General features: G+C 42.3%; 1 long non-coding RNA gene across 2 annotated transcripts in view; it reads left to right on the top strand.

The window, feature by feature from the left end:
• Nucleotides 1-438: 438 nt before the first annotated feature.
• LOC133258257 (uncharacterized) overlaps nt 439-7,836 on the top strand; it is a 39,201-nt gene continuing 31,803 nt past the window's right edge. For both annotated transcript variants that reach the window (XR_009739888.1, XR_009739887.1), the window contains exon 1: nt 439-2,758. This is a non-coding gene — a long non-coding RNA (uncharacterized LOC133258257). The remainder of the gene's footprint in view (nt 2,759-7,836) is intronic.

The raw sequence follows: 7,836 nt of genomic DNA, 5'->3' as shown, positions 1-7,836 counted from the left end.
GGCTTTTAACTGCTGTCAGCTCACTGGTTGAGATTATTTGAATATATTTCCCACTTGGATTACAAGCTATTATCATTTAAGAATGATACAAAATATACTTTAAGGCTTTTAAAAATCATTAACAAAATCAGAAACATGTATGATAGTGTTGCTCACGTCTTTATTTTTTCTTTTAACTGCATATTTACTTAATGTAAGTCTAGGTATGGACCAGCAAAAGCATAGCTGAAAATGTGAGTGCAGTCTTACACTATTCTTGATAAGCTACATTAAATTAATAATTTCTTTTGATAATGTAAAAACACTAGATACTGTGAGAAGAAAATTTATAATCAAAACTGTGGGAACTTTCCTGTACATAGTACTCATAGTGAAAGTGAAAGTTGCTCAGTCATGTCCCACTCTTTGCAACCCCTGGAGAATCACATGGATGGAGGAGCCTGGTGGGCTGCAGTCCAGGGGGTCGAGAAGAGTCGGACATGACTGAGCGACTTCGCTTTCACTTTTCACTTTCATGCATTGGAGAAGGCAATGGCAACCCACTCCAGTGTTCTTGCCTGGAGAATCCCAGGGACGGGGGAGCCTGGTGGGCTCACTTCACGACTGAAGTGACTTAGCAGCAGCAGCAGCAGCAGACTCTACAGTCCATGGAATTTTCCAGGCCAGAATACTGGACTGGGTAGCCTTTCCCTTCTCCAGGGGATCTTCCCAACCCAAGAATCGAACCCAGGTCTCCCGCATTGCAGGAAGATTCTTTACCAGCTGAGCCATAAGGGAGGCATAGTACTCATAAGTGGAATGTAATCAACTACCACTTATATTAATTTGCAATATTTATGCAATCTGATAGAGAAATACTTTGGAGCTAAATGGGCTGTTCTCATGAATGGGTGGAAATAGAATCAATTAATTGTCATCCAGTAGGATATGAATAGGAGAAGGCAGTGGCACCCCACTCTAGTACTCTTGCCTGGAAAATCCCATGGACGGAGGAGCCTGGTAGGCTGCAGTCCATGGGGTCGCCAAGAGCCGGACGCGACTGAGCAACTTCGCTTTCACTTTTCAGTTTCATGCATTGGAGAAGGAAATGGCAACCCACTCCAGTTTTCTTGCCTGGAGAATCCCAGGGACGGCAGAGCCTGGGTGGGCTGCCGTCTGTGGGGTCGCACAGAGTCAGACACGACTGAAGGGACTTAGCAGCAGCCAGCAGCAGCAGGATATGAATATCCTTCAACTTGTTCTTTTAAAAAAACCAGGACCAAATTATTGAAATAATCAATATAAACAGCAATGTTAGATACAATTAGCAATATAAATGAATCACATACCATCCAAGATTTCTATAGAAATTTGAAGGAAAAACTGTCCCAGTATTGGCTGAAATGCATAATCTGTAAGTCCATAGGAATCATTACAATGTAGTCATTCAAATTGAATCATTTATGTGTTGTGTTTCATAAATACTCAAAGGCAATATTCCGTGCCCTCAAGGAACTCTGCTAATTGTAATTCATTCATAAGTATGGCTCTACAATACCCAAGATGTACTAGTAAAATTTTTCCCGTAGAGCCATACTGATGAATTACTGATGAATGAATCATTTCTTGTATCATATTTATGAATGAATTACAATTGTATGTATAATATGATCCACAGTCCAGTAGGTGGGACCTCGCTCTTTCACTGCTGGGGCCTGGGGTTCAATCCTGTCAGGGAACAAAAATACATTCCTCAAGTGTGGCATGGCCAAAAAACAAAACCCCAAAGGCTTATGCATAGGAAAAAATATATACTATACACCAAAATGGGAATAAGATTACAGGGAACTAAGTCTTTCACTGCAAATTTATCTGATAATTTTTTTTTTTTTTACAATTAACATGCTATTTGGGAAAAAAAAAAATTTAAATAAGAGAAAAGTGACTCTGGAGGAAGCTCTGTGCACTAGAGAACAGGGGATTTTACATTCACACTGAAAAAATCTAAAAGGCTACAGTAAAATCACAACTCAAGTACAGGATATAATGTGTTTCGTGACAATTCATCTTAAAAGATGCAGAAAGTCTAGTTGATGCCATGCCTGGCACCACTATAGACCGGGTCCCCAGGCCCATGGAAATAAGTGAGCAGGGAGCCACACTCGGAGTAGACCAGTTCCAGCAGACACTGCACTTGAAATCAAGGACAGGGAGAAGCCAGTGAAGGCCACCGGACTGCTGAGCGGCTGCTTAATTAATCCATGCATCCATGAATGAATGGTCATTGAGGATGTTGGTAATGTTGGAAGACTATATTTAATCCACTGAGCTATTGAAACCAAAATGACTTGTGAAATACTAGTCATTTGAAGGAGACTAGAAATAAAGCCCCCCAAAATCTAGAGTCACATGTGTCATTCTCACACATGTATTTCAGCAGACAATCATAGATGTGTTTCAGATATCTGATGGTTCATCTCTTTAAATAATGGGTAAATTTGTTTTCTGTTGTCCTGCAGGCAGAGTTATTAGAAGGTAGAGGGAAGCAAATTTCCATTTAAGATGGAAAAGAACTTGCCTATTTAGTTGACTATTGAAACTGCTGCCTTGCAAAGAAATGAACTTCTGGTCCCCGGAATTGTTTTAACCGGTGTTTTTAAGATGTAAGTTTTGTCCTTATTCAGGTATGGTGAGCAGGGGACTACTGGCAGTGAAAAAAAGATAGTTTGTTACTGTTCCGAAGAGGAGAGGGCACGCCATGCCACACAGGGACCCACAGGTAGGCAGAAGGAGCATGGGGAGGTGTGGGCATCAGCCCGTGTGGTTCCCATGGGCAAGGCAGGGTAAGCACACTCAGGATTATGTGCTGTGTGTGCTCAGTCGCTCAGTTGTGTCCAACTCTGTGTGACTCTCCAGGCTCCTCTGTCCATGGGATTCTCCAAGCAAGAGTACTGGAGTGGGTTGCCAATTTCCTTCTCCAGAGAATCTTCCTGACCCAGGGATCGAACCTGCATCTCCTGTGTCTCTTGCACTGCAGGTGGATTCTTTACCCACTGAGCCATCGGGGATTGGCTAGTGTGAAGAATTTCAGCAGGCTCTAGGGTATAGGGGCTGTCCCAGCTGTCTGGTACCTGGCCCTGGGGTGAGTAGGACAAGGGAATATTGATTGACATGAATGTAAGAATCAGTTGGGAAAGTGGGGCTCTGGATTGGTTGGCTTGCAAATGAAAGGCAGACTCCTGGGGTGAGTTGTTTGCTGTCTCCAGGAATTAACTAACCCTGGGTGAAGCAGTCCCTCCTCTGACAGTAAGGCTCCAGGAAAGAATCAGGAATACAGAAATAAGAAAATATAATTAATACAGAGGCTAGAGGATTATCCCAGAGACCTCATAAATATGGCTCCTCCTGGGTTAGAGACCAAATGAAATGCTTTCTAAAACTCTGTGATTCTGATTCACTCACACTATTGCTGAGTCTCCAGACAAGTTAAACTGAAAGCAAGAAAATAGGAGATGTGTAATCTCCAGGGATCATGTAAGGATTCGTCACATTAAAATTTATGTTAATTCTGGAAAGCGGTGCTGCTGTGTGCTCAGTTGCTCAGTCAGTCATGTCCAACTGTGACCCCCATGGACTATAACCCTCCACTCTCCTGTGTCCATGGAATTCTCCAGGCAAGAATACTGGAGTGGGTTGCCATTTCCAACTCCAGGAGCTCTTCCTGACTCAGAGATCAAACCTGCGTCTCCTGCGTCTACTGCATTGGCAGGCAGGTATCTTACCACTGAGCCACCTGGGAAGCCCACCCCTAACAGTAGAGGCATCCTGTTTGTCTTGGATGATTAAGTGCTTCTATTACTTCTGCCACTCTGAGATCCAGTATCCTCAATAGAATCGGAGAGACTGTATCAGTGGTGGTATCTTTTACTGACTTACCAAGGGGAGCAACCACAGAGCTCTCCTTTGAGAGAACTGGCAGGGGCTCCACTCATGAAAGCATTCATTCAATGCTTTCTCGAAGCAGATGTGCTCTGGGCCTTGTCATGGAGCAGGACTGAACAGCAATGTGATGAGAACAGTGAAGAAATATTTTGTACCATCTTCTGGGCTCTGTTGACAGTTGAGTAACTTTTCCCTAATATTATGGGCTGTTTAGATGTTGTAGACTTTTTAGAGCATGGCAGAAGATTACAGAAAGATATTAGGATATTTCTTGAATCAAAGCCTCAGGAGGGCCAGATCTTCAGCTGCCTTTAATCATGTCTTTTCTTTTTAAGATTCTGTCATCATTATGCCATGTTTCCCATCCTCAGTCTTGGGTCTCCCCATTCACATTCTAGAAAAACAAGCCAGTTTCTCTTCTGTTTTATCAGTTTTCCTGGAGCCTCCACTGACCAAAGCCAAATTCAGTTTCAGATTCAAAGGCATGCTTTTAACTGGCCTGCTTAGCAAGTATTTTGAAGAGCAAAGAACTTTCACATCAGTTTCCACAAATACATCCAACATCATGCAATAAGCTGGGAACAGTGCTTGGGGAATTACCCAGTGGTATGTATAAACCTGAACAGGCTGTACTCACAAGGAAAAATATGTGATTTATCTAAGCATAGTAAATACTTCAGAGCTTAGATATCAGAAAAGGAATGTCTCATGTAAACAGTAGCAGTGGCTATCCCTATAGCAAAATTTCTAAGCATGAGAATACATCAGATTTTTCTAAAGAACATTTGCTTAGTCATTGAAGAGGGAAAAATTTTGAAAAACATATTGCCCTTTTTTTTTCTCATGTCCTTTTCTTTACCATAAAATTACTGTGCACTGAATTTCAAGACCAAGGCCATATCATTAAAGCTGTCGAATTTTGCAAATTCATACCATGACAGTTTGGTGTTCCTCTCCTGGCAGACTTCTCTCTGGCCAGGGATGGAACCCAGGAACGCTGCACTTGCGCACTTAGCCACTGGACCACCACGGAAGTCCCAGCCACGCCTTTAGAGGAAAAATGCAGTCTTCCATGCAGTCAGGTGAAACAGAAATGTGCTCTGTCAACTCTGTCTTCACTTTTGCCTACAGAATGTGGGGCCCTTGAAGTGCCTGGCATATATCGTTTTTAAACCAGCTCCGTCATTTCAAAAGCAGATGGTAGGAGTATTTGCCGAGAAGCACATACCTGAAACATTGCGTTTTGATCCATGAGCGGTGAAGATTCCGTTTGCCTGCTCTCTTCCACTTGGATTTTGGGCCTTATCCCTGTTGTACCCCCTGATTAATACTTGTTTTCTCAGGGTTGTGGTTTCGTGGCTTTTGGATGTCACTTCTTCCCAAGTGACTTGCTCTCCCTGCATCTCTAAGAGGATCCCAGCAACTTACGCCCTTCCTTTTTCCTTTTCCCATCTACTAAGTGGCTCAGACGGTAAAGAATCTACCTGCAACGCAGGAGACCCAGGTTCGATCCCTTGGTCCCGAAGATTCCCTGGAGAAGGAAATAGCAACCCACTCCAGTATTCCTGCCTGGAGAATTTCATAGAGGAGCCTGGTGGGCCACAGTCCTTGGAATTGCAAAGAGTCGGACACGACTGAACAACTGTGACTTAAGTTAACTGCGCTTTAACTCGTTGGTCTTTCAGTCCCTGGATTCCTTGGTTTCAGTCAGTGGAGCTTCCAACCAAATTGGCACACTAACTCCCAAGCAAGCCAACCTGCATGCTAGTCATAGAGTTAACTTGGAAATACTGTTCTAACTTCCAGACCTTTATGAAAATGAAAGTGAGTTAGACACTCCTGTAGATAAACCATCTTTATTTTGATTAGTATTTTGCTGGTATATCCTTTTGCATTCATTTACATATAGCCTTTGCATTTTCCTTATGCTTTAGGTTCATCTCTTGTTAACAGCACATACTTGGATTTTTTAAAAAATCCAATGGTCAGTCAGTCTTTTTCTTAAACTGATTAATTTAGTTCATGTATATTTGTGTAATTATTTATATATTTGGACCTGCTTCTGTGATCTTAGTATTTTATTTCAGTCTGACTCACTTTTTCTGTACTTCCTGTTAACCCTTTCTTTAATAAGTATATATTCCCCCTGGTGACTCAGATGGTAGAGAATCTGCCTGCCATGTAGGAGACCCAGGATCCATCTCTGGATCAGGAAAATCCCCTGGAGAAGGGAATGGCAACCCATTCCAGAATTCTTGCCTAGAGAATCCCATGGACAGAGGATCCTGGCGGGCTACAGTCCACGGGAATGCAAAGAGTTGGACACAACTGAGCGACTAACACTTTCACACCCCTAATAAAAGCAAGGCTTTACTATACACTCATATCTCTTCATCTCTAACCCCAGACCTATATTACGTTACTCTGTGTGTGCATGCTAATTTGCTTCAGTCGTGTTGGACTCTTTTGTGACCTCGTGGACTTGTAGCCCACCAGGCTCCTCTGTCCATGGGATTTCCCAGGCAAGAATATTGGAGTGAGTTGCCATTTCCTTCTCCAGGGGATCTTCCCCACCCAGGGACCGAACTCGTGTCTCCTGCAGGTTACACTGATACATTGGCAGGAGGGTTCTTTACCACTAGCACCACCTGGGAAATCTACATAGTGTTACTACCTACACTTTAATGCCAGTTTATGGGAAATATATATTCTTTTTTTCGGAGAAGGCAATGGCACCCCACTCCAGTACTCTTGCCTGGAAAATCCCATGGATGGAGGAGCCTGGTGGGCTGCAGTCCATGGGGTCGTGAAGAGTCAGACACGACTGAGTGACTTCACTTTCACTTTTCACTTTCATGCATTAGAGAAGGTAATGGCAACCCACTCCAGCGTTCTTGCCTGGAGAATCCCAGGGACGGTAGAGCCTGGTGGGCTGCTGTCTCTGGGGTCGCACAGAGTCGGACACGACTGAAGCAACTTAGCAGCAGCAGCAGCAGCTATTCTTTTAAGTCAAACAAATTTTACCTGTATCTCTTGCAGCACCTACAAGATTTTCTCCCCACTTATTTTAAGCTCTTTGTCCAAAACAGTTTCCAGTGTAGTCTTTGTGTGATAAATTTTCTGGGGACTTAAATGCCTGAGAATATTTTTTAATTATGTGCTGCTTTTGGTGGCAGATTGGACAAAGGAAAGAGGCTGGTTCTAATTTCTGTCCCCTCTATATTTTGAAAATACCACTCCACTATTTTCTCTCTCTCTCTCTCTTTTTTTTGGGGGGCATGTGGGACTTTTCCCTGACCAGGGATTGAAACCATGCCCGCTGCAGTGGAAGCTCAGAGTCCTCACCACTGGACTACCAGGGAATTCCCTCCACTATTTTCTTAATCAGTTGTTGCTATTGAAAAATTTGATGCCATCTGACTTCTCTTTTTGAGATATTCTCTTTCCCTCTGCCGTACTTTAGAATTTTCTCTGCTTCTTTGAAATTCTTAATTTTACTGTAAAATATCCTGGTGTGGAATTTTTTCATTATTTCTCCTCTATAACTCTTTCAATCTTTCATCATTTATCAGTTACAAAAAATTATCTCAATTTCTCCTCGAACACTTCTTCCTCTTCATTTTATTTTTCCTGTCTTTCTAGGACTCTTCTCAGTCACATGATAGTATTCAATATTTCTACTTCTATCTTCCAAATAACCTAGCTTTTAAAAAATATTTTATATCTCTTTGTAAAATAAAATTTAAAATATTTTATATCTCTTTCCTCCTTCCTTCTGAAAGATTTCCTTCACCTGGTCTTCCAAGTTGCTAATTTGTTCTGCAGCCCTATCCATTCTGTTATTCATCCACCTGATGTGTTCTTTTCAACTATTATTGATATATTTTTCACATCTAAGATTTCATATGTTTGTTT

This window comes from Bos javanicus, chromosome 12 (genome assembly GCF_032452875.1).
Source record: "Bos javanicus breed banteng chromosome 12, ARS-OSU_banteng_1.0, whole genome shotgun sequence".
Lineage (NCBI taxonomy): Eukaryota > Metazoa > Chordata > Mammalia > Artiodactyla > Bovidae > Bos > Bos javanicus.
The sequence above is the reverse complement of the archived record's forward strand: the minus strand, read 5'-3'. Positions and strand labels throughout refer to the sequence as shown.